General features: G+C 40.7%; 1 pseudogene; it reads left to right on the forward strand.

The window, feature by feature from the left end:
• The first annotated feature begins 2,482 nt into the window (after positions 1-2,482).
• LOC116543630 lies at positions 2,483-14,540 on the forward strand (annotated as a pseudogene).
• Positions 14,541-19,576: the final 5,036 nt, after the last annotated feature.

Below are 19,576 nucleotides of genomic sequence, written 5' to 3' on the forward strand. Positions count from 1 at the left end.
CTGGGATTTGAACCCAGTTAGTGACTACTCTTGACAACTCTTAGCTACTGTACTATCCTGGCTCTCTGAAAAGGAGCAGTTTTTGAGAAATGTGAAACTTGAGATCTCATCTGTGAAAGCACCCTGACTGTATAACAGGCCCTCCTAAAAGCTGATGCCAAAACAAGATTAGACATAAAGAGATTTACTGGGAAAAAAAACGCTTATGATAGATAAAGGGAGAAAGAGCAAGAGAAGATGGGGAGAGCTTTTAGACTGTGATCCACATGTCACATATATGAAAGCAGAGGGAAGGAAGAATTAGGTAGGAAGAGTCTCAGACTTCAGCGCATTTGAGAAACTCTGGACAACGCCAATGGGGAGTACAAGCAAAGATTAAAAGATCCTCCCATTGAGCAGAAATGGCATGGCTCTAGTGGCTTAGCTGTGCTAAGTCATGGTGTGGGAGCAGTCTGGGGAAACTATGTCCTTAGCACAAATCAAGAATGTAAGGGTAGATTCAGTGACTGTTTCCTTGCCATCCACTTACCTTCTGCTGACTGAAGCCTGAACATTTTCCAAGAAGCCTGAGCCTGATCCCTTCTACATTGCCTCACCAGAGGGGCTCACACTCTTTTGCACTTTCTCCTAAGAGCAGGGGGATCCTGGTTAGCACGGAACTCTCTCTCCAAGGCTCTGGATGTTCCATGCTTTCTGCTCTGGAATTGGCCAGATAAGTCACTGCTTGGATATGAGCTGAGATACCAGCCTTCTGTGTAGGTAGGGTGGTGGTGAGGGGCCCACAGAAGCAGGCTGTGGTTGCTGCTGGCCCTCCACCACCAGTACCTTAAAAAGCATCTTCACACTAATTCACAGCTTGACTGTCCTGGCTCCCAAGTCGTGAGCTGGGCCTGCAGTGCATGGAGATTTTCAGATAGGAGATGACACCCATTTTCTCCTGAGTTGTAAGACCACATGTCTTTGCAAGTTCCCTTTACCTAGGGTCTCCTGTACTTCAGGGCCTGGGGTAACTCAGACATCAGATGTACTGCACCAGGCAGACACAGAGCTAAAGTCCTTGCAGAACCAACCAAACAGGCCAGGGCACAACGAGGCCCCTCTGGGAGTCTGAGCAAGGTGGGTGGGAGAGGGATGGGTGAGGTTTTATGTGCTGTCTAACCCCATTTTTGCCCCAGTCGTCTTTGGGGCTACTTCCCTGGACTCTGAGAGAAGGATCAGCCCCTTCTACTTCAGCCCCAAGTGACCTGGTCAGATTTGCTCAGACATCTGTTTGCTCAAAGACTATCCTAATGGATGTTTCCTGCCAGGACACTTTGGGGCTTTATCTCCTCCCCTACAAAATATTCCCCAAAAGAGAAAGGGAAGAGGAGGGAAAGGCAAAGTGCTCTGTCCTACAATAGGGCAGTCAGTCATCCTCCTCCAGGTATGTCTGTCCAGAGCAGCTTGGCCATTAGCCTAAGAGGGCCCTGTGCCCGCTGCAGGCTGGAGCAGAGAAAGCAAAGTCAGACCCACCCCAGAGGGGAATGCGGCCTGAGTGAGCCCTTCCACATCCTGCCTAAGCACCACCACTCTGAGGGTTAGGGGGATGGATTTATCCTCTCTTATAAAACTAGTTCCAGTGAGCCTGGAACCTGATCTCACTCCAGTGAGAATTCCAGCTTGACTAACACCCATCAGGCTGCCATCGGCCTTGAAGAATGGTCTAGAAACACGAAGAGCTCTGAAAATGGCATCACAGAGAAAACCAAAAGCAAAGGGCACATTCATTCTTGCTTTGCTCCATAGGAGCTTAATTTTCTTATATTAAACTTGCGATTTTTTCTTTAGAACTTTTAATTTTTTGTTTTGTTTTAGTACTTTAGAAAGGCATTCTCCCCTTGAATTCTTATGAATATTTTATTATAGTTTATTTTTCTCACTTTACACCCACCCTACAGAGAAAACAATCCTTTCTAGTCCCCTAGTCCCTCTATCCGCTTGCTGTGAGATGAGACCATATGATAGTTTTGGCTAATCAGCTGTGAACCACAGTAACATGTTACTTCTAGACTTACAGTGTGATGAGAGATTTCCATTACTCTCTCCCCCTGCCATTGTGATGTTCCAGACTGTAGAGCTTCTGTCAGCCTGAGGTCCTGAGAGACTGGGGACCAGGGCTCTTTCACCCCCCACCTTCACCAACACATGTTGGGCATTTATTTTGAGCTAGAAATAAACGTTTGTTGTGTTAAGCCGCTGAGATTTTCTTTTTTCCCAAAAGGGAATGAGGAGGCAGGGCAGGAGTGTGGGTAATGCAGTTTCGGAAACGCACCCGCCCCCACCCACCACTCTCACGCCCACCTTCAGGGATCCCGGGTGCTTAACTCTTTCTCCATCTTTCACTCAAAACTCCCACATCCTCTGCAATAGGAAGCTAGCACCCACGCAGGGTTTCTGCTCATCTCCCCAGCATTCCTCACTGCCCACCATTTTCTGAATCAAAATGGGCAGGGGGCGTGGCTGTGGGAACTGCAGTACCAGACCCGCTGCCGTGTCCTTTTTCCGTTCCAGAGGTTTGCAGGTGATTCATACCCTCACACCGACTTGCGGCGAGCCAGGATATTTTTCTCTTCCTCTTCCCCTGGGCGAGAAACCAGCTTACTTTCAATACAATAGGGGCCCGATACCCAAACCCGACCGCCATCCCCATCCCAGATCCCTCCTCACAAGCCCACCATTTTTTTTTCCCCTAAAATAAATCGGAGTAGGGGCCGCAAAGGGGCATAAGCAATGCAGTCTTGGACCCGCTATGATCTTCTCCTTCACCTTCTAATAGCCTTTGCTTATTAAAACCTTTTCAGATCCGCAACCAACAGTAGTCTCCTTTTTTGTTTAGCGTCATGAAGTGCTCCCGCCTGCCTCTAATGCAATAGGGAGGTATTTCTCAGGATGGAAAGAGAACTCAACTACATACTGACTTCAATTCACGTCAGCCCTTTGTCCAGTGAGGCCCGTGTGTTAACAGTGAGCTCGGATCCCTAATTAACTCTCCCATCAGCACTTCAGCAGGAGCCGGGTTGCGCATCCCCAGCCCAACTTGAAAACCTGAAAGAGTATCGTCTTCCTGGAGTATTTATTTGCCTTTCTCAAATTATCAGGGAGGATCAGCCTTTTAGAGTTAATCTATCCTGTCTTCTTTTTTCCTCTGCTGTCTCTACATTCTCCACCTCCCCTCCCTCAAGACCCTGAAGTCTACCAGTTCCCTGGGAGTTCTGTCCAGACGCTGAAATTGGGCTCAGGAAATGAGACTGCGGATGAAAGTGAGAGAGGTTTTCACCAATTCCTTTCAATATTTGTATGTTCTGTTACTTATAGTTATTGTTATTAACGTTACTATTATTACTAATAGCCTACATCCTGTTTGTCGCTAGAAAATAGAAGAGAGCTATTTATTTTCATTTGGGAAGCAGGAGGTAGATTCAAGTGTGCATGTGGGTAAATAACCCAGCCAACTGTTTTTGCTGCTTAATGATAATACAAATATAGATCCTCTAGGCAGCCACTATTTTGGGTGTTTGAAATCTACAGAGCAGCTGGAGGCTCCCCTTATGAGGGGCCCCTATGTGTGTGTGAGGCTTTTCCATGAAGTCAGACACTGAGGTCACATAATCCCACAGTAAAGAGGACAACTTTGATTTTCAGATTTCAGTAGATGGTCATAATGTGGTCTTTAAAAATTATATTAATTCAACTTCCACAATTGCTATATTTCCCAATTCTCAACCACATCCACATCCCTATTAACCCTTTCCAATTGTAACTCAAAAGTTCCTAGTTCTTATGACCTCAGGGACAGATCCAGGTTGTGGGTACTGAAATTTATAATTTGGAGAACTCTTAGAAAAAGAATATTAAAAAGTATGGTAATTTCAAACAACTATATACAAAAGTTAATATTTACTTATTATGAGAAATCACCACAAATTGCAAAATTGAACAATTGACATATTTTTTAAAAAACAACTTCCAGAAAAATAACATTGTCTTAATCAACTGCCTGGCATACCTCTACAGTGATTTTTTTTCCCTACAACTTTTGGCTACAAAAATTTTGATCTTTTCTTCATATGACATTTTTATAATAACATATTTTTCCTTTGGCATGGTCAATTTTAAAGTTATTATTGATAAAAAAAAGTTTCAGCTTTACAACTTATCATTGGCGATGGGTAAATTTTTAGATTTGCCAAATTTGAGGAAACTGCTGTCAACCTCTGTCAAGTTTCTTTCCTATATGGGTTTAAGGTTTCAGAACATCTAGAGTTTTCTTGTCCAGATACTAATCTTAAGTATTCTCAACGGCATACACAAATCAATGTAATGTTAATGTCCTCATTGTAGTAGTATATTTTGTGTTTCATGTATTTTAGTCAGTGTCAGTATTTCATGCCAAATCATTCATGAAATTAATAAGAACTAATGTAGATGTGATTGGGCAAAGCCACAGGCATGGTTAGTGTGAAAAAAAAAAAAAACGGCCAGTAGTCAATTTTTAATTAATCATATGGTACTTACTTATTAGGCAGCAGTGAGAACTAAGACTTAAAAAAAATCAAGTAGGAAGTAGGAAATAGTATCAAATGCTGCCAGCAGCCCAATGATAGACCCCCATGCTTTTAAAGTGAGGCCTGAGATTTTTCAATGGTTTCCTAAGCATTTGAAAGACAAGAGAACGTAGTGTTAGGCTTATTATCATTAGGGTCTGACAACCCTAGTTTGAATCTTAGAGCTTCCACTTGCTACCTTGTGAAATCTCACTGGTAATTGCTTAATTACACATGAGATTAAGAAACGCATGAGTAAATTAACCAGCTACAATCAAACTAAATGTAATTCCAAATCAACTTCCCTCTTAGCTTGCTCTCCAACATGCTGGCATCCATCACATAACCAAGAAGAGGAGGGGAGTTGGAGTAGAAAGAAACAGTAACCTTTTTTACTTTTTCATTTCACTCAGATTAGAAAAACCTTCTTGTAGGAGCTCCAAGAATTTTATTTACTTTGAGTGTCTTTCCTTAGATGGTTTTTAAAACACAAATGTCATCCTAGACTTGCTGTGTCAGAATCTTTGTTGCTAGGGACTCAAGTACTATATTTTCAAAAACATGCACAGATGATTCTACTAAGCATACCTTGTTATGAACTGTATAACAGACTTTACAAATTCTATCCTTGCCATCTTCTGAGGAGTAATTATTTTTCTTTCCAGCTTTTAGTTTAGATTCAAGGGGTACATGTGCACATTTGTTACATGGGTAAATTGCAGGCCGTGAAGGTTTGGTGTACAGATTATTTCATCACTCAGATAATGAGTGTAGTACCCAAAAGTAGTTTTTCAATCCTCCTTCTACACTCCATCCTCAAGTAGGCCCTGGTGTCTATTGTTTCATTATTTGTGTCCATGTATACTCATTGTTTAGCTCCTACTTGTAAGTGAAAACATGTATCATTTATTTTTCTGTTTCTGCATTAATTTGCTTAGGATAATGTCCTCTAGCTCTATCCATGTTGCTGCAAAGGACATAAACTTCTTTTTTATGGCTGCATAGTATTCCATAGTGTATACGTCTCACATTTTCTTTAGTCACCTCTAATGAGCACCTGGGTTGATTCTACGTCTTTGTATTGTGAACAGTGCTGTGATAAACATACACATACATATGTCTTTATAGTAGAATGATTTATATTCCTTTGGGTATATATCCAGGAATGGGATGGCTGGGTCGAATGGTAGTGTTGTTTCAGTTCCTTGAAAAATCTCCAAACTGCTTTCCACAATGGCTGAAATAATTTACATTGCCACCAGCAGTGTATAAGTGTTCTCTTCTCTCCTCAAACTTGCCAGCATGTTATTTTTTGATTTTTAAATTAATAGCTATTCTGACTGGTATGAGATGGTATCTCACTGTTTTTCATTTGTATTTCTCTAATGATTAGTGATCTTGAGAAGTTCATGTCCTTTGCAGCTACATGGATAGAGCTAGAGGCTGTTATCCTAAGTATACAAGATAGGAAGTGAGACTTGACTCTGTAAGTCGGGGTCAGACACCGGACCAAATTAAGGACTAGCCAAAACAGGGACAGGGTGGAAGTAGCTTTCCATAAGAGATGCCTACCAATGTGCCATGTCAGTTTACCATTCCATGACAACACCTGGAAGTTACCACCCTTCTTCTAGAAATATCTGCACAATCTGCCCCTTAATTCGCATATAATTAAAAGTGAGTATAAATACTACTGTAGAACTGTGTCTGAACTGCTACTGTGGACACACTGCCTATGGGGTATTCCTGCTTTACAAGGAGTAGTACCTATGCTGCTCCTGTGTGCTGCTGCTTCTGTAAAAGTTGCTATCTAACACCACTGGCTCGCCAAGAACCTTCCCTGGCTAAGCTCCAGTTTTGAGGTTCAACTGTCCTGCATCATCTGGCAACCAACGGAGGTACAAAGACAGTGAAAATGTCAGCAATCGATGGAGAGGTGAGATCCCAAGACAACGGAGTTGGTGACAATCAGTGATCAGCTGAGAGGTGGTAATTGGTAAGAGACAATGACAAGAGATGGCAGTCGGTGAGGCAAGTGGAGAGATGGTGAGAGATGATGAAGCTGAAAGAGCTATGACACTAAAGCTGTAACAATAAAGAGCAACTAACACTACAGAGCTGTAACACTAACCAAAGGCTCTTTTCAGAGCCATCATTTTCCCTAGCAGGTGGTAGACCTGAGCAGATAAGCAAGTGGCCATAGTGCTGCTGTCTCATGTGAGACCCACCATTCTGACCAGCAGGCTGGTGGGTTACTGGTCCATGCCACCCCTGTGTGGCAGCCAACCCACCTGTATTAGTCTGTTCTCACATTGGTATAGAGACCTACCTGAGACTCAGTAATTTATAAAGAAAAGAGGTTTAATTGGTTCACAGTTCCACAGGCTGTACAGGAAGCATGGCTGGGGAGGCCTCCGGAAACTTACAATCATGGCAGAGGCAAAGGGGAAACAAGTACACCTTCACATGGGCAGCAGGAGAGAGAGAGAGAGAGAGAGGGAGAGAGAGAGAGAGAGAAAGTGCTACATACTTTCAAACAACCAGATCTCATGAGAACTCAATCACTATCACAAGAACAACAAAAGGGAAAACTGCCCACATCATCAAATCACCTCACACCAGGTCCCTCCCCCAACACTGAGGATTATAATCCAACCTGAGATTTGGGTGGGAACACAGAGCCAAATCATATCACCAACCAAGCTGAGGAAACCTGGAGAGACCTTCACCCGAGTCCCATATAGAAGTTTGGGTATCATCATTTTGGCTACTGTGCATGAATGAGTGCCCCCTCCACCCTCTCCCGCAATATCAGGTAAGCTGGGGAATAAAAGCCTTTGGCTACACATTCAGTTAAAAGTTGCCCATTGTTTGAGTGCCCTGAAACATATCCTTGTCACCCCTTCACCTAGTCCTTTCTCTTACGACTTCATTTTATTGCTCCACCAGTTGTTTTATTTTCAGTCCTAAAATATATGTTTTGTTTGCAGTCTTATGCTTGTTTTGATTTTCCGTTAACTGTATGTGGCCATTTGTTTAAGGCAGGACACTTGGTTGTGAGAGGCCCTCTATTGTGTTGATTCTGGAACACCAGAGTCACATTGTTCTGTGACCCTAACTTGGGTTTGGGTTCACTGTTGGTCACCCCCTTGGTGTCCCTGGCATTTGGTGATGGGACCCTTATTGGCTGAAACTCCAGCACTCTGGGTTTTCAGCATTGGCATTTTTGGCCACCTTCCAGATGCACTGGGGTTTTCAGCATTGACATTCCCTCTAAGATTGTGGATTATAGCGCCTTTTCCTAGGGGAATGGTGGTCTTGCCTTCTTCTGCCCTGAAGTTAGAAGTTATTATTTCCCTAATAGGCAGTCACAGGTCCCTTCCTGTGTGCTGACTTAAGTTCCTAGGTTGTGTTCCAAGGCTCCTGGCCTGAAAGACAACCACCTACAATGGTAGAAAAGTGGCTGCCTGCACATTTATTTTGGTGTCTCCAGTGCTAGGTAGGTTCTCCAGCAAGTCAATACCTCTCAGGTCTCCTCTTAGGTAACACTGTTTACCCCCTTCCTCTCCTGCCTTCCCATTCACCATGTGTCGAAGCAACCACTGAGCTAAAGCCAGCCCCCAATTCACCATTTGTTTAGCCCTCCTTTCTGCTTAACCCACACTGTCTGGATTTTAGGCTCAACATTCTACTGCCCATTTGTAGCTTGTAATCCACTTTTGTGATGCTTTGCTACCTATACTTACACTTTCTCTGCAGAAACAGAATCTAAAAGGGAAAAATAATAAAGACTGTTGCTTTCCCTCTTGCTAGACTTAGGAAGACTTCTGTGTCCTCTAAAACTTCTATATTCATGGGGACAATGATGAGCATCTCAGAGGACTCACCACTAGGGTGTCTTTTAGGCTATTGGAGCAAATTCAAATTTGGCTTAATGAAAAAGAAACTGATTTTCTATTGCAAAACGGTTTGGATTCTGTAAAAATTAGAAAACCAAATTTGGCCTAAACATGGTTCTATATATTGTAATAATAATTTATAACTGGACTTATTCTATAAAAAAGAAGGAAAATGAGAGGATGTCCCTTATGTACAAGGTTTTATGACCCTTTACTGGATCACGTTATGTCCAGGTACCAGAAAGATGCAAGTGAGGATACCCTCCCTGCTGCTTCCCCTAGAAGGCCTATGCCCTTCCCAGAGTCTCCTCAGTCCCCAAATTCTGAGGAGGGTCCTTCCAGTTCTCTAACGAAGGATTCCAGCTCAAGATCATCAGACACTCCTCCCCCTCATCCAGCTAGCCCCAGCCTATACCCCCACTCCCCCAAACATAAGCCCAATCAATACCGCCATGAGTGGAGCCCCATATTAGCCTCTAAAGTAAAATCTGTGTCCATCGCAGGAAGTAGCTAATGGAAATGGGGTACATGTGCCATTTTTAATGTCTAAATTGGATTTATATGAGGAAAAATTTGGCCAATTTTTAGAAAACCCAGAAAAGTTTATATAGGAATGTGTTATGTTGACCATGTCCTTTGATTTAACTTGTCATGACTTACAAATATTGTCATCTGTTCGCTGTGCTGTGGAAAAAAGTGGAGGGAAACATCTGTGGTTAAGCCAGTCAATTATGACAGAGCTAGAAAAATAACTCAGGTAAAAGATGAAAATCCCGCTCTGTTTCCGGGTTGTTTGATAGAGGAACTCGGGAAATATACTAATGCAGACCCAGACTCCCCAGAAAGGCAAGCACTCCTGGGCATCCATTTTATTGCTCATCCTTCCCCTGACATTAGGAGAAAAATACAAAAAGCAGCAATGAGACCTCAAATCCCTATGAGCTAACTCTTTTTATTTATTTATTTTTTTTGAGACAGAGTCTCGCTTTGTTGTCCAGCCTGGATTGCAGTGATGCCATCTTGACTCACTGCAACCTCTACCTCCAGGATTCAAGCTAATCTCATGCCTCAGCCTTTCAAGTAGCTGGGACTACAGGCACCCAGGGTTTCAGCATGTTGACCAGGCTAGTCTCAAACTCCTGGCCTCAAGTAATCCACCTGCCTCAGCCTCCCAAAATGCTGGGGTTACAGCCATGAGCTACTGTGCTCAGCCCCTAAAACCCAACTCTTAAACAATGCCTTTAAAGTTTATAACAATAGGGACAGGGCAAAAGAGGTGAGAAAAAATCATAGCCAAAAAGTGCAATCGTTAACAGTCCCTTTAAGTCCCATGCCACATCAGAATTACCATCCCAAAAAAGCATCACGAGATTGGCATCTGGAATGCCCGAATAAGAGTCTCCAACTCACTGGCCCACTGAATCACTAGACCAGAATCAGTGTGCCCAGTATAAACAAAAGGGTCATTGACAATGAGAATGTACTGACTGTCTCTGGTGAGACAGAAAAAATCTCCCCATCGCTACATTTCTTTTACTAGCCCCAGTGAGCTGCCTTCCTCAAGTAAATTTATTGGGAATGTTGGACCCTTGGCCCAATATACAGCTTCCCACAATGGCAGGTTTTTGACTCTAAGTCTCTTGGCCAAAGGAAATTCCAAAGAAGTCTTAAACAAACAAACAAACAAATTCAGGCCATGACGGGAAACAGGAGGTTGGACACACCTCACTATACCCTCTCTGAAATTTAGGCTTGATTCACAAGGCCGTTCAAGAATATAGAAATAAAGTATCACCTCTAACCAGAAGACTTAGTCGTACTAAAAAGAAGGGTCCTCTGAGGATCAGTTACAACCCAAATGAAAAGGTCCTGTATCAGGCTGTTCTGACATAGCTACAGAGAAATACCTGAGACTGCATAATTTATAAAGAAAAGAGGTTTAATAGGCATATGGTTCTGTGGGCTATACAGGAAGCATAATGCTGGCATCTGTTTGGCTTCTGGGGAGGCCTCAGGAAATTTACAATCATGGTAGAAGGCAAAGGGAGAGCAGGCACTTCACATAGCCAGAGCAGGAGCAAGATATAAAGGTTCCACACACTTTTAAATGACCAGATCTCATGAGAACTCACTAACTATTGTGAGTACAGTATAAAGGGGATGATACAAAACTATCTACAAGAAATATGTCCCCATGATCCAATCACCTCCCACCAGGCCCTACCTCCTACACTGGGCTTTACAATTCAACATGAGATTTCAATGGGGGGCATAGATCCAAACCATATCAGGCCCCTATCAGATATTGTTAAATACCCCCACCACCATTAAACGTCAGGGAATAACTACTTGGATAGACCTATTTGGGGTTAAATATGTTCCTTATGAGTTGCAGGCACAAAGGGAGGACAGCACAACCTACATCAGATGGTTTGGCTGTGTCTCCACCCACATCTCATCTTGAATTATAGCTCCCATAAGGTGAAAGATAATTTAATCACGAGGGTGGTTTCTCCCATACTGTTCTTATGGTAGTGAATAATTCTTGTGGTATCTGATGATTTTATAAGGGGAAACCCCTTTTACTTGATTCTCATCCTCTCTTGCTTGCTGCCATGTAATACATGACTTTCACCTTCTGCCATGATTGTGAGTCCTCCCCAGCCACGTGGAACTGTGAGTCCATTAAACCTCTTTTTCTTTATAAATTATCCAGTCTCAGGTATGTCTTTATCAGCAGTGTGAAAACGGGCTAATACACTACATCTGTAAACCTTTGGAAGACCTCTCTGACCTATTTAAAAGAATCAACACTCAGCCAGAAGTGATAACGTCATGCTGTGGGTGGGAATAGGAGCATTAATTTTTACCTTTTTCTTGACTATGATACTTCTTTTCTATCACTTTAGCCAGTTGCCTTCTCCTGGGAAATATCTCTTTTGTCCTTGTTGGGTATACAGGCCACTTTAAGGCCTTACTGTACACTATGCTGCCACTGTTAATCCTCTTTGCTCTCCCAATTACTCAGATCCAGTGTGGATGGGAACAAAACTCTATAGCAAATATTTCAAAATTATAGAATTGGGGAATCATCTTTATGGTTGCTAAAGTTATCATTAACATCTCCAGGACAGACAGTTCTGTCTTCTGGCCTATCCAGAAAAATCTCATGACTATCTCTCCAGACCTTCTGACTAAACATAGTGATACCAAAGTACCCAAACCCCTGTTCGTTAAGTGGAAGTCCTCCACTTAATGAATTCCACCTGAACCCCCCACCACCACTACTATTTTGTAGACCTGGGAAGTTGGATATTTATCTCTCCAGTGCACTAATGTTTCTGCCATTTGCACTCACTGTTGTGTTAATGACACAAAAGTAGAAGTTTCCCTGCAATGCTCTAATGAAACTTTAGTTGCCAAGTTCCCAAGTTTGCAGCAAGGTAAATGGGATTTCATTTGTAAGTGAGGAGAGCATATATGATGGATGCCTTTTCCTATATCAAAACATGCAGGGAAAATCAACTACTTTATCTTGGAAGCAGGGAGTATGACTCCCTTCTAAAAAACAAAGAATTGGCCACCCCCACTGGAACAGGGAAAGAATATCTCTATAGGCCCAATTGGGCAGCAATGGATACACATCACACCCCACAGTGTCTCTATTTTTACCCCAACTTGGCTCATTTTTTGTGGCCATGAATGGAGAAAATGGACATCCCATGATGACTCCTGATTCCCGAGGAAGTCAGCTGTTCTTTTAGAAGTAGGTTTCCTTGGAACAGAGGTGAAAGTATGTTGGCCACCCTTGCCCCTTCAGGGGTCACAGTCTATAATGGCATAGGACCCCCAAACACCAGAAATAAATGAGCAATAGGATTCATTCTGGTGGGAATCGGGGCAGCAATAGGACTAGTGGCACCCTGGGGCAGCTTTGCTTACCATAAGTCAACTGTAAAGAATTTAACACAAACCCTAGAATTCTTAGCTGGCAACACAGGTCAGGCATTAAAGGTAATTCAGGAGTCCCTGGAGCCTTTTGCAAATGTAGTTCTTGATAATAGACTGAATAATAATTGAATAATTTACTAGCTGAACAAAGAATATGTGCAGTTATTAATAAAACCTGCTGCACATATATTAACAACTCTGGACCAGTTGAGGTTACATTCAAAAAAGTCTATGACAAGCTACCTGGTTACATAGATATAACCTGGGCACTGACCCCACTATATCAGGAGACTATCAGAAGTGCCTTCCCAAGTCTTCCCAAGTCTGGTTTTTACCTCTCCTAGGACCTTGGATAGCTGTCTTGTTACTATTCCTCTAGCCCTTGCTTGTTTAACCTCTTAGTAAACGTTGTGTCTTCTAGATTAAAACAGTTCTTGGTAAAGACAATGCTGGCACAAGGCTTCCAACCCATCCCTCTGATCTAAGGGGCCTTGAGGCAGGATGGTTTCATTCTCCAGGTCATACTGACTTGGGCCACTTAGATCAAGTGTCCAGAGATTTTTTAGTCATCTGATGCTAGGCAGTGCTTACTCCCATAAACTCAGAAGGGAGCAGTTACAGTAGATGGGCTCCCACCCTTCTGCAGCACCATTAAGATTAAGGATGAATATCTAGTGTCTGAGGGAGGAATTAGGTAGGCTCAGACACAGGACCAAATTGAGGCCTAGCTAAAACAGTGATGGGGTGGAAGTAGCTTTCCACAAGACATGCCCACCAATCTGCCATGTCAGTTTATCATTGCCATGGCAATACCTGGAAGTTACCGCCCATTTCCATGGCAATGACCAGTGACCCAGAAGTTATTACCATCTTTCTAGAAATTTCTGCATAATCCACCACTTAATTTGCATATAAGTAAAAGTCAATATAAATATGACTGCAGAGTTGCCTCTGAGCTGCTACTCTGGGTACATTGCCTATGGGGTAGCCCTGCTCCACAAGGAGCAGTTCCTCTGCTGCTGGTGTACACTGCTGCTTCAATAAAAGTTGCTGTCTACTTTTACTTTTACCACTGGCTTTCCCTTTAATTATTTCCTGAGCTAAGTCAAGAACACTCCCAGGCTAAACCCCAAGTTTGGGTCTTGCCTGCCCTGAATCACTTGTTGGCTATGTGTATGTCTTTTTTTCAGAAGTATCTGTTTATGTCTTTTGTCCACTTAAATGTTTGGGTACACGGTAGCTATTTATTCATATATATATATTTATGGAGTATATAGATATGTTGATACAGTCATGCAGTACATAATAATCACATCATGGCAAATGTGGTATGCATCCCTTAAATCTGTTATGATAGAAACAATCCAATCATATTCTTTTAGTTATTTTAAAATGCATAATCAAATTATTGACTATAGTCATGCTGTCTGCTATCAAATACTAAGTCAATAAGAATAACGTTCTTTCTGATGGACAGAGCCGTGGCGGTGACCTGAGCTGCCACCTGACATAAACTTGCTGGAGCAGGCAGAAGAGCTCAAGGGTTTTGAGAGGAGGATTACTGAATATATTCATTTTTTTGCAACCCACAACTGGACATTGGAGAATGCTCCTTATAGTGGTATCTGTCTGTACAGCTACTGGTACCTGGAACTGGTTGATAGATCCTGATACACAAAAGGTGTCCTTCTTCACATCATTATGGAATCACACATTTTTCACCATTAGCTGTATCACTCTAATAGGCTTGTTCTTTGCTGGAATACACAAGACAGTAGTTGCATCATCAATTATAGCTGCTCAATGTCAAACAGTATTAGCAGAATACAATACTTCTTGTAATGATACAGGAAAACTAATTTTGAAATGTAGGCCTCATGTTCAATGACAATCTTCACTCATTGTTATTGGACTTAAAACTTTCTTTGAATAAGTGATACAGCAAAAAGCCATAAAGGATTCCTTTTGCAGTTGGATATGTAAAGGTCATAGCAACAACTGACAAGAAGTGTGCAATACTTACCCAGATTATGTTGATGATGATGACTCACATTATCAGTGCTTTGGTACCTTTTATTACCTGTGTTTCAGTATTAGTGTCACTTTAGTTCTTCAGATCCTGCAAAAATTTTTGTAGATGAAGTATGTATGTACGTTACGAAGTTAAACTTAAAAACAGAACCTCATTCAGTTTTTACATAATGTATTTTTTGCAAACTCCTGTAAATAGTAAATTAACGCCAATGGTAAACAAAGAGGAAAATGTTTTGTGGTCTTTGTTCTCCTGCACCAGTATTTCAGGAACATCTGCTTGCCATCCCCACAGCTTTTTAAAGCTGGCTATTGTGTGTACCTTTCATTCTTACACTTTTAATCACACTGCAGGAAAAACATTGGATTCAGCTTAGACTGAGGAAAACTCCTCTCCATTATGTTGTAAGAAATTATAGGTGTTTTAAGAAACACTTTTTGCGGCCGGGCGTGGTGGCTCAAGCCTGTAATCCCAGCACTTTGGGAGGCCAAGGCGGGTGGATCACGAGGTCAAGAGATCGAGACCATCCTGGTCAACATGGTGAAACCCCGTCTCTACTAAAAATACAAAAAAAAATTAGCTGGGCATGGTGGCGCGTGCCTGTAATCCCAGCTACTCAGGAGGCTGAGGCAGGAGAATTGCCTGAACCCAGGAGGCGGAGGTTGCGGTGAGCCGAGATCGCGCCATTGCACTCCAGCCTGGGTAACATGAGTGAAACTCCGTCTCAAAAAAAAAAAAAAAAGAAACACTTTTTGTTAAACCAGATATGGAACTCCAGCAACTATTGTGATTATATTTTTTAGCTCATTGTTTTCATTGAGTGCTAAATATCCTTTATATTTTTAAAATATTTTAAAAATACTCCAAAGGTTTGTGAATATACAAGTCTACTTATAAATTATGTATTGTCTGGGAATTTGATAGTCATTGTTTTAGGTAACTGGATTTTATGCTGTGGTAGACAGGCTGTGATGCTAGTGTTGCACAAGTGTAATTGATCGTCCTACGCCATCACCAGAATAACATGGGAGCAGTGCCACAAACTAGAGTCTACAATTCTCACTGTTTAAAGAGTGTTAATGCCATGTCATGTATGCATAATAGCAATATGTACTATAATAAGCCTTAAACTATTAGGATTGCTGTAAATACATTAAAGTACTAGAGGTGACTTTTACCTGTTTATTAGAAGATTTTGAAAGGTTTAAATTATTTCATGAGCAATCTTTTAAATTTCATTTTACATAAAGCCAGAAATTCAATAACAGGATAAAAAACTTTGTAACAAGGCTTCCTTTTAACTTAAATGTGTTCATCTTAGCTTTCACATGTATAAAATTTTATTCTTTGAATCACAGTAATAAAACAAATAAGTGATACAGCTCTGCCGTAAGAAGTCTGAAGAGGGGGCCGGGTGCGGTGGCTCAAGCCTGTAATCCCAGCACTTTGGGAGGCCGAGGCGGGTGGATCACGAGGTCAAGAGATCGAGACCATCCTGGTCAACATGGTGAAACCCCGTCTCTACTGAAAATACAAAAAATTAGCTGGGCATGGTGGCGCGTGCCTGTAATCCCAGCTGCTCAGGAGGCTGAGGCAGGAGAATTGCCTGAACCCAGGAGGCGGAGGTTGCGGTGAGCCGAGATCACGCCATTGCACTCCAGCCTGGGTAAAAAGGGTGAAACCCCGTCTCAAAAAAAAAAAAAAAAAAAAAAAAAGTCTGAAGAGGGTATTCTATATATTATGCTTTGTTTTGTTTTCTGTAAATTTTGTAGGTAAATATTTGCATAAAAATACTTTGTATAAAAAGAATAGCATTCTTTCTAATTATTTTTTGTACTCTTTAACCGTCCCCACTCCCCACCTCCCCCACTACCATCTGCAGCCTCTAGTAAGCATCCTTCTAGTCTCTATCTCCATTAATTCAGTTGTTTTTTATTTTTATATCCCATAAATAAGTAAGAACATGTGAAGTTTGTCTTTCTGTGCTTGGCTAATTTCACTTAACAAAATGACATCCAGTACCTCCATGTTGTAGCAAATGGCAGAATCTCATTCTCTTTTGTGGCTGAATAGTACTCCATTATGAATATGCACCATATTTCCTTTATCCATTCAGCTATTGATGGACACTTAGGTTGCTTCCAAATCTTGGCTATTGTGAACAATGCTGTAATAAACATGCAAGTGCAAATATCTCTTTGATACATAGATTTTCTTTCTTTGGGGTATATACCCAAACAGTGGGATTGCTAGATTGTATGGTAGCTCAAGTTTTCATTTATTGAGGAACTTCCAAACTGTTCCCTATAGTGGTTGTTTAATTTACATTCCTACCAACAGTGTACCAGTATGCCCTTTTCTTCACACCCTCATCAGCATTTTTATTGCCTATATTTTGAATAAAAGTGATTTTGACCAGGAGGAAATGATACTGTAGTTTTAATTTACATTTCTCTGATGACCACTAATGTTGAGCACCTTTTCATATGCCTGTTTGCCATTTCTATGTTTCTTTTTTGAGAAATGTCTGTTAACAGCTTTTGCTTATTTTTAATCAGATTATTAGATTTTTTTTCCAATAGAGTTGTTTGAGCTTCTTATATATTCTGATTATTGATGCCTTGTCAGATGGATAGTTTGCAAAATATTTTCTCCCATTCTGTGGGTTGTCTCTTCCCTTTCTTGATTATTTCCTTTGCTGTGCAGAAGATTTTTCACCTTGATGTAATCTCATTTGTCCAATTTTGCTTTGGTTGCTTGTGATTATGGGGTATTATTCAGGAGATTTTTGCCCAGGCCAATATTCTGGAGAATTTTCCCAGTGTTTTCTTGTAGTAGTTTCATGGCTTGAGGTCTTAGAGTTAAGTCTTTAATTCATTTTGATTTGATTTTTGTATATGGCAAGAGATGGAGGTCTATTTTTATTCTTCCGCATATGGATATCAGATTTTCCCAACACCATTTATTAAAGAGACTATTTTTTCCCCATGTATGTTCTTTTCACCTTTGTCAGAAATGAGTTCATTATAGGTGTATGAATTTGTTTCTGGTATCTCTATTCTGTTTCATTGATCTATGTGTTGCTTTTATGCCAGTACCATGCTGTTTTGGTTACTATAGGTCTGTAATATAATTTGAAGTCAGGTAATGTGATTCCTCTAGTTTTATTTATTTATTTATGTTTGCTCAGGATAGCTTTGGCTATTCTGGGTCTTTTGTGGTTCCATCTAAATTTTAGGATTGTTGTTTCCATTTCTGTGAAGAATGTCATTGGTATTTTCATAGGGGTGGCATGGACTCTGTAGATTGCTTTGAGTAGTGTGGACGTTTTAACAAGACTGATTCTTCCAATCCATGTACATGAAATATCTTTCCATTTTTTGGTGTCCACTTTAATTTCTTTCACCAGTGTTTTAGAGTTTTCATTTTAGAGATATTTCATTTCTTTGGTTAAGTTTATTCCTATGTATTTAGTTTTATTTGTGGCTAATGTAAATGGGATTACTTTTTTTTTTTTTTTTGAGACGGAATTTCACTCTTGTCCCCCAGGCTGGAGTGCAATGGTGCGATCACAGCTCACTGCAACCTCTGCCTCTTGGGTCCAAGTGATTCTCCTGCTTCAGCTTCCTGAGTAGCTGGGATTACAGACGCACCACCACACCAGTCAAATTTTTGTATTTTTAGTAGAGATGGGGTTTCACCATGTTGGCCGGGCTGGTCTCAAACTCCTGGCCTCAAATGATCCACCTGCCTTGGCCTCCCAAAGTGCTAGGATTACAGGTATGAGCACCTGGCTACTTTTTTATTTCTTTTTCAGATTGTTCACTGTTGGCATACAGAAATGCTTGTGATTTTTGTGTGTTTATTTTGTATCCTACAAGATTACTTAATTTGTTTATCAGTTGTTGTAGTTTTTTGGTGGTGTCTTTAGGTTTTTTGAAATATAAAATCATATCTGCAAACAAGGATAATTTGATTTCTTTTTTTCCAATTTGGATGCTGTTTACTTCTTTATCTTTTCTGATTGCTCTAGCTAAGACTTACAGTACTATGGTCAATAACAGTGGTGAAAGTGGGCATCCTTTTCCTGTTCAGGATGATATTAGCTGTGGGTCTGTGATATATGGCTTTTATTACATTGAGGTATGTTTCTTCTATACCCAGTTTTTGAAAGTTTTTATCATGAAGGGATGTTGATTATATCAAATGCCTGTTCAGCACCAATTGAAATGATCATATGGTTTTTATCATTCATTCTGTTGATATGATGCATCACATTGACTAATTCATATATGTTGATCCATGCTTGCATCTCTGAGATAAATCTCACTTGGTCATGATTAATCTTTTAAAAAATCTATTGTTGAATTCATTTTGCTGGTATTTTGTTGCAAATTTTTGTATTAATATTCATCATAGATACTGGCCTCTAGCTTTTTTTTTTTTTTTTTAATCTCTGTTTCTCTGATTTTGGTATCAGGGTAATACTGGCCTTGTGAAATGAGTTTGTGAGTACTGCCCCTCCTCTATTTTGAAATAGTTTGAGTAGAATTGATGTTAGCTCCTCTTCAAATGTTTGGTAGTAATTCAGCAGCGAAGCTATGAGATCCTGGGCTTTTGTTTACTGTGAAAATTTTTATTATGGCTTCAATCTCATTGTTTGTTATTGATTTGTTCAGGTTTTGGATTTCTTCCTTGTTCATTCTTGGTAGGTTTTATGTACCTAGGAATTAATCCATTTCCTCTGGATCTTTCAATTTATTATCATATAATCACTCATAGTAACCACTAACGATCCCTTGAATTTCTGTGAGATCAATTATGATGCTTCCTTTTTCATCTCTGATTTTATTCATTTGGATTTTCTCTCTTTTTTTCTTAGGCTAAAGGTGTGTCAATTTTACTTATCTTTTCAAAAAAATCCACAACTTTTTGATTGATCTTTTGTAGTTTCTTCATTTCAATTTTATTTATTTTTGCTCTGATGTTTATTATTTCTTCTACTAATTTGGGGTTTGGTTTGCTCTTGCTTTTCTAATTCTTTTTTTAATTTTATTTTTTGTTATACTTTAATTTCTGGGGTACGTGTACAGATCTTGCAGCATTGTTAC

This window comes from Sapajus apella, unplaced genomic scaffold (genome assembly GCF_009761245.1).
Source record: "Sapajus apella isolate SASKATOON/1434 unplaced genomic scaffold, GSC_monkey_1.0 scaffold191, whole genome shotgun sequence".
Lineage (NCBI taxonomy): Eukaryota > Metazoa > Chordata > Mammalia > Primates > Cebidae > Sapajus > Sapajus apella.